This window comes from Marmota flaviventris, chromosome 3 (assembly GCF_047511675.1).
Source record: "Marmota flaviventris isolate mMarFla1 chromosome 3, mMarFla1.hap1, whole genome shotgun sequence".
Taxonomy (NCBI): Eukaryota; Metazoa; Chordata; class Mammalia; order Rodentia; family Sciuridae; genus Marmota; species Marmota flaviventris.
In genome coordinates this window covers 29930372-29938330 of record NC_092500.1, presented here as the reverse complement: position 1 = coordinate 29938330, position 7959 = coordinate 29930372, and the positions used below count along the sequence as shown (strand labels likewise).

The 7959-nt window shown below is 37.3% G+C and overlaps 1 pseudogene; it reads left to right on the top strand.

Moving 5' to 3' along the window:
- Positions 1–4076: 4076 nt before the first annotated feature.
- LOC114106229 (RNA transcription, translation and transport factor protein-like) lies at positions 4077–5183 on the top strand (annotated as a pseudogene).
- Positions 5184–7959: the final 2776 nt, after the last annotated feature.

Below are 7959 nucleotides of genomic sequence, written 5' to 3'. Positions count from 1 at the left end.
ATTTAAATGGATTTGTGAAATTGAATGTCCAGAGGGAGCTCTGGCTTTAGGGAAGCTGTGGTTCAGAGGTGCACCAAGGTGCACCAGTGACCTGGTTTCTTTCTGGCTCTGTCTTGAGATGACGGCCATCTTTTTCTAAGGCCATTTGCTTCCTTCTTCACATCTGGGCATCTGTATCCCAGGATCCTCAAAAATGTTCTATGGTTCACCCAGGCCATCTTGAGTTTCTGTGTCCATCTGTGAACCCATTGCTCATGGCAGGGAGATTGGGTCCTCTGGCACTGGGGTGGCAGTCAATCCTACCTTGATATGGCTGAGCATGTATGAAACGGGGATTGATTTCTTAGGGAAAAATTGGAATTCTCTTTCCAAAAGGTAGAAGTGTAAAAACTGGACAGTAGACAGCAAGCCTTCAGGAAGCCCAAATCCAAATGCAGTCTTGCACTCATTTCACTTTGTCTTTGTGCATTATGTGACCCTGTTTCCTCCACTTTAAAATAACCTTTTTTCTTCATTAATGATATCCACATCCAGCTCTGGGTACCTCCATATTGGTATGGTATTCTCTCTTCAGAAGTTCATCTCCCTTTTCCTCTTAAATGCTGGTGATCTCAAGGCTCTTGTTTGTAGCTCTGATTCCCTCTCCCCCCCCCCCCCCCGCCTTCTCCTGGAATGTGTCAACTCTCAGAAATTATTGTGCTAGGTTTTACAAATTCTTAAAGAATCCAAGTGGGGTGTCAGGAGTTGATGAACCTTCTGAAAATTGCATGTACATATTGTACATATGCATAATAGTGAAAATCAATAGCGTTTGTTAGTTTTTCAAAATAGATCAAGAGCAAAAGCTTAAAAACTACTATTACTTATTATCATTATCACCCCAAAGTACTTTAGATCTCTATCTCTCCTATCTTTATTGTCTTCTGTGTTTCCAGTGGGAATCTTAGTTCATATTAATGGACTTTTTCTTCTCTTTTCTTTTAGGTTAGGGGACAGTCATTCACTATTTTATTATTCAGGGCTAAGAAATGGTCACTGATCTCTAGTGGTTTACAGTTTAGTGAATTGTATTGATTCACTTTGAACTCAATATTTATTTTCCAAAACTCATCTTGTATTCACCATTTTATTTAAAATTACAATTGAGTTTTCTGCCCAAATGGGAAACTACGGAAGTTATCCAAGCACATGATTTTTAATGGTAGAAGGGGAAGATCAGTTCTTTTCAGTTACTGTGTAAATTGAATATTTATAGTTTAGATGAAATTGCAGTTTTATGTGTGAAAACAAGTCATATCATTTTCTTATACAAATTCTGGTAGTTTGATAAAATATTTCTAGGCTAGTTGGGATAAGCTCAGGGAAGTGTTTTTTTTTAATTGTTTTTAAGTTTTAATATGTTATATATGACAACAGAATGCATTACAATTCATATTACTCATATAGAACACAATTTCATATCTCTGGTTGTACACAAAGTAGAGTCACATTCTTTGTGTCTTCATACATGTACTTAGGGTAATGATGACCATTGCATTCCACCATCTTTCCTACTCCTATTTCCCCTCCTTTCCCTTCCCTCCCCTTTTCCCCTTTCCCCTACCTAGAGTTCATTTAATACTCCCATCCCCTGTCCCCTGCAACATATTATGAATCAGCATCCTTAAATCAGAGAAATTATTTGGCATTTAGTTTTTGGGGATTGGCTAATTTCACTTAGCATTATATCCTCCAGCTTCATCCATTTACCTGCAAATGCTATGATTTTAGTCTCTTTTAATGCTGAATAATATTCCATTGTGTATATACACCATTATCTACTGAAGTTTCTTTATCCATTCATCAAAGTAGATGAAAGACATCTACTTTGGTTCCACAGTTTAGCTATTGTGCATTGTGCTGCTATAAACATTATGTGGCTGTGTCCCTGTAGTATGCTATTTTTAAGTCCTTTGGGTATTGACAGAGGAGCAGGGTAACTGGGTCAAATGATGATTCCATTCCCAGTTTTCCAAGGATTTTCCATACTGCTTGCCATATTGGCTGCACCGATTTGCAGTCCCACCAGCAATGTATGAGTGTACCTTTTCCCAGCACTTCCTCACCATTGTTGTTTGTATTCTTAATAGCTACCATTCTGACTAAAGTGAGATGAAATCTTAGAGTAGTTTTGATCAGCATTTCTCTAATTGCTAGAGATGTTGAACAATTTTTTAATAATGTTTGTTGATTAATTGTATATTGTATATCATCTTCTGAGATGTGTCTGTTAAGTTCCTTAGCCCATTTATTGATTGGATTATTTTTTTTTGGATGTTAAATTTTTCGAGTTCTTTATATATTCTAGAGATGAGTGCACTATCTGACGTGCATGTGGTAAGAATTTGTTCCCAATTAGTAGGCTCTCTATTCACCTCACTGATTGTTTCTTTTTGCTGAGAAGCTTTTTAGTTTGAATCCATCCTATTTATTGATTCTTGATAGTAATTCTTGCACTATAGGAGTTTTATTTTAAGGAAGTTGGTGCCTAATCTGACGTGATGGAGATTTGGGCCTACTTTTTCTCCCAATATGAAGGGAAGTGGTTTTTAATGTACACTAGAATGGAGTGTATTCCAATGGAAAGAACACAAGAATTTTGTTGCAGGGGTGGTGAAGGTATAAGTTTTTTAAATGTTTTTTTTTTTTTTTTTCTTTCTTTTCTTTTTTTTTGGGGGGGTACTAGAGATTGAACCCAGAGGTACTATACCACTGAGCTACATCCCCAGTCCTTTTTATTTTTTATTTTAAGGCAGGATCTCACTAAGTTGGCTAGGGCCTTATTAAATTGCTAAGGCTAGCCTCTACTTGTGATCCTTTTGCCTTAGCCTCCTGGGCCACTGGGATTACAGGCATGTACCACCATGCTCAGCTTCTTTTATGTTTATTAAAAAAAGGAGGATGGTTTTAAAAATGAAGGAAAACTTTCCTAGGATATTCTCTGCTTCTCAAAAAGCATGTATAATTCCTACCAAGACTTATATCCTCCCTGATTTCCATATTTTTCACAAGTTTAATATCCATCCCTTAATTTCCAGTGGTGCCACTAGAGTACCAGGCCATCTGTAGCATCATTTGTCTGGTTTATTACATTATTTGCAGAAAATCCCTGACCTCTTTTGGTATTCAATCTCACTCTTTTCCTCTAGCTTACACAGGAAACCAGAAAGATCTTTTTAAACCAGAAATCTGTTTCTTTTTTGTTTTTGTTTTGAATGTGGGTTAGTATAGCATTGAATATTTAGTGTCTACATAAAAATATTCACATACTTTAGCATATTGGATTGTTTTTATTTTTGGTGATGGGGGTTGAACCTAGGGCTTTGCACATGAGCTCTACCACAGAGCTATACCCCAGCTTCCTTTTAATTATTTTAAAGCCTTTTTATAATCTAATTTTTCCAGCTGCTTCTTCTCTCTTCTTTCCCATTTAAAGCATATGTCTGACCTTTTGAGATGCTGTCTTCAAAGGCATCCATGTCCTCCAAATTTATCTCGATTCTCTTGTGCACTACCCGTGATAGACTTTTCAACTTTTTCACTTTATCAGTGTGAGAAACCAAACACCCACACCATGGCCCTTACCAGTGTTGATTTGTTAGTAATATACTCCTCTATAGAGAGAATGTTATTATCAATTTTTTATTCAAAAAGATTTTTCCAGGATCTTATCTTTCAACTGTACAGAAGTATTCTTGCTTTTTCTGATCTGCATTAATGAACAGAGGACTGTAGCATCATTTGTCTGGTTTATTACATGATTTGTAGAAAATAATAATAATAATAATGAAAGCATTTTTTTTTTTTGCTTTTACTTGCCTTTACTTGGAAGGAAATTTCTGCATCCTGAAATTTAAAATAGAACTACAAGATGTTATCATTTATCTGACATTGAACATATTTTTTTTCTTATTATCAGTCTTAAACTCTGAATTACTGAGATCTCATATCTGTTGATCTGATACTTTAAGAGTTAGGGACAGCCATAGACTACAGCTGAGAGATAAGATGTAGATTAAAAGAACCATTAACTCACAATGGCATTAGGAGAAGGACCATGTGTTGAATTCAATTTGGATGCAGTTCAGAGGCAAGTGAAGTGGGAGGTGAGAGGCTGTAAATAGTTTTTAGTGCCCTGGAACTTGACTTTTTCCCTTGGAGCAGCAACAAAGGAATCTCATCACTAAAGATTAGGCAATTTGTTAGCCACTCTCCTCTCCTTCATGAACCATTAAATTTCTGCTGCTTTTTTTCAGAGAGACTGTATGTCTAGTTGTTAAGAGGGCACCAGACCTTCCTCAGTGTGCTGAGTGCCTGCATCTCCAGCTCCATCTCGCTTCTCCCCTCCTAGCAGAGACTCAGGGGACGAAGGCAAGAAGCCAGGTATTTCTGCAAAGATGAAACGGAATTTAGAAATTTATTGTTTGGCTTAAAGAGCACAAAATCAGGCACTGCAAGATTGAAGACAGAGGTAAATTGAGACCCACCCACAGCAGTGACTGTCCCAAATTTTTGAAAAGTATCTCAGAGATGTTAATTGCCCTTTCAAGAATCAAGATCTATAAGGAATGATTGATTGACTTCTTAGGTTAGTTGTTAGAATCAAATGTGCAGATAATGCTGAAAAAAACGTCGAAGACCTGATAATGCAATTGCTATCAGTGCAGTTAAAAATACAGAGTCACTGATTTGTTTGAATGTAAATAATCCTGATTTTAATGTTTGTCTGATAGCTTTGGCTAACCTTCAGATTCAATATCATGACGATTATCTTGTCATGCTTAAGGATGCTTATATTTTGATTCAGGTGCCCCAACATAGGATGCAGTTGCTAAAGCAAGTCAAACAAAAGAGGGATTGAGCTGGTCTGTAGCTCAGTTGTAGAGTGCATGTGTAGCATGTGCCAGGCCCTGGGTAGCATCCCCATCCCCACAAAAAAGTGGGCTTGCCTGTTGCTTTGCATAAAAATATTCTTGGTTTAGACACAGGAGTTGCAACTTGCAATGAAGATGCTGAAATAATGCAACTACTGCCTGCAGAAGAGCTCAGAGGGTTCCAGACAAGCTGAGGAAGCCAGAGTGGCTGCCTAGGCCCTTATTGCTGATCCAGAGGCAGACCCCCACACCACAATCAGGAAAGCATGAAGATGAACACATGAGCATTTCAGCTTCTCACATACACAATAGGGAACTTCTCGTAGGTGCTTGAAAGTCAAATGTCACATTGTCAGTGGAGAAATCCCAGAAAATTGATGAATCTCTGGAGATTTATCATCATTAAGCTTTCATTTAATTTCATTTATTTATTTATTTACATTTTAATTTATTCTAATTAGGTATATATGACAGCAGAATGCATTTTGATTCATTGTACACAATTGCAGCACAACTTTTCATTTCTTTGTACACAGTGTAGTGTCGCACCATATGTGCAGTCATACACATATGATAATGATGTCCATCTTATTCCACCATCTTTCCTATCTGCATGCTCCTCCCTGCTCCCTCCCCTTTGCCCAAAGTTTCAAGTTCTTCCATTTTCCCCATGTTCCCACTCCATTATGGATCAGCATCCACTTATCAGAGAAAACATTCAGCCTTTGGTTTTTTGGGATTGGCTTACTTTGCTTAGCATGATATTCTCCAACTTGATCCAACTTGCAAATGCCATAATTTTATTCTCTCTTAATGTTGAGTAATAGTCCATTGTGAATATATACCACAGTTTCTTTATCCATTCATCTACTGAAGGGCATCTAGATTTGTTCCACAGTTTAACTAAATTGAGCTGTTATAAACATTGATGTGGTTGCTTTACTATAGTATGCTGATTTTAAGTTCTTTGGGTATTGACCGAGGAGTGGGATAGCTGGGTCAATGGTGGTTCCATTCCAGGTTTTCTTAGGAATCTCCATACTGCTTTCCAGAGTGGTTGCACCAATTTGCAGTCCCACCAGCAATGTATGAGGGTACCTTTTCCCCCACATCCTCGCCCACACTTATTGTTGTTTGTATTCTTGATAATTCCCATTCTGATTGGACTGAGATGAAATCTTAGAGTAGTTTTGATTTGCATTTCTCTAATTACTAGAGATGTTGAATATTTTTTCATATATTTATTGATCAATGATATATCTTTTTCTGAGAAGTCTCTGTTCAGCTCCTTAGCCCATTTATTGATTGGGTTATTTGTTTTTGTGGTGTAAAGTTTTTTGAGTTCTTTATATATCCTGGAGATTAGTACTCTATATGATGTGCATGTGGCAAAATGTGCTCTCCAAATGTAGGCTCTCTCTTCACCACATTGATTGTTTCTTTTTCTGAGATATAAATTTTTAGTATGAATCTATCCCATTTATTGATTCTTGATTTTATTTCTTGTGTTTAGGAGTCTTGTTAAGGAAGTCGGTGTCTAATCTGACTTGATGAAGATTTGGGCTTACATTTTCCTCTATTAGGCACAGGGTCTCTGGTTTAATTCCTAGGTCCTTGATCCAATTTGAGTTGAGTTTTGTGCATGGTGAAAGATAGGGGTTTAGTTTCGTTTTGCTGCATATGGATTTCCAGTTTTCTATTACCATTTGTTGAAGAGGCTATTTTTCTTCAGTGTATGTTTTTGGCACCTTTGTCTAGTATAACTGTATTTATGTGGGTTTTTATCTGTGTCTTCTATTCTGTACCATTGGTCTATTTTGGTGCCAATATGTGTGTCTATTTTGGTGCCAATACCATGCTGTTTTTTGTTACTATAGCTTTGTAGTACAGTTTAAGGTCTGGTATTATGATGCCTTCTGCTTCACTCTTCTTTCTAAGGATTGCTTTGGATATTCTGAGTCTCTTATTTTTCCAAATGAATTTCATAATTGCTTTTCTATATTGAAAAAATGGTCATGCTACAAAAGCACTATACCATTAAGTTTTTTAAAATAAAGTTTGTACAAAAGTGGGATGTTGTGAAACATGCCTGTAATCCCAGCTACTTGGGAGGTTGAGTGAGGCAGGAGGACCAGCCTGGAAAACTTACCAAGACCCTGATTCAAAACTAAATAAGTAATTAGGGCTTAGGAATGTGACCCAGTGGGTAAGTACCTCTAGGTTCAATCTCTTGTACCAAAAAAAACCAAAACAAAACAACCCACTCCCCCAAGAAACAAAAAAGAAACCAACAAACAAAGATTTATAACATCTGCCTCAAGCTGTGTTGAGAGATTTAAACAGGCAATATGTGTAGAGTCCTTAGACTGTGTTAGTTAGCTTTCCCTTACTGTAACATATACTCGAGATAAATCAATTTAATAAGAGAAAAGTTTTATTTTGCCTCACAGTTGTGGAGATTGCAGTCCATCATAGGGTGGACCTCTTGCTTTGGGCCTATGGCAGAGTTTGTAACAGAGAAGGTCTGTTCACATCATGGCTTGATGCAAAAAAAGAGAATGAGACTAGCAGCTCACAGTTTCCTTGGAGGACATTCTTTCAGTGACCTGAAACCTCCCACTAGGCCCCACCTTTTAAAGGTTCCACCATCTTCTAATAATGCTACAGCTGAGGACCAAGCCTTTAACATGAGAGCCTTTAGGGGACCATTCCAAATCCAAGATGCTCTTCATAGAAATACTCTACTTGTTTAGGTATTATTATTTGAGTACTATGACTTGTGAGGGGAATTGCTAATTATATTAATTTCCCCAGAGTTGTGAGGGAGATAATAATATTAAACACTAAGGGGGGCTTCCTTTGTGCAATAATACTTTCTAAGCACTTACATGTATTTGCTTGGAAATGAGAAAACTGAGGCAGCCAGAGGATTGTAATCCACTTTGTCCAGGAGACATAATTTCAAACCTGACTGCGAAGTCCATCCTCCTAACCACTGCAATGAGGAAATGTAGGAAGTGCAGTTTCATAAGAAGTACTAACATTT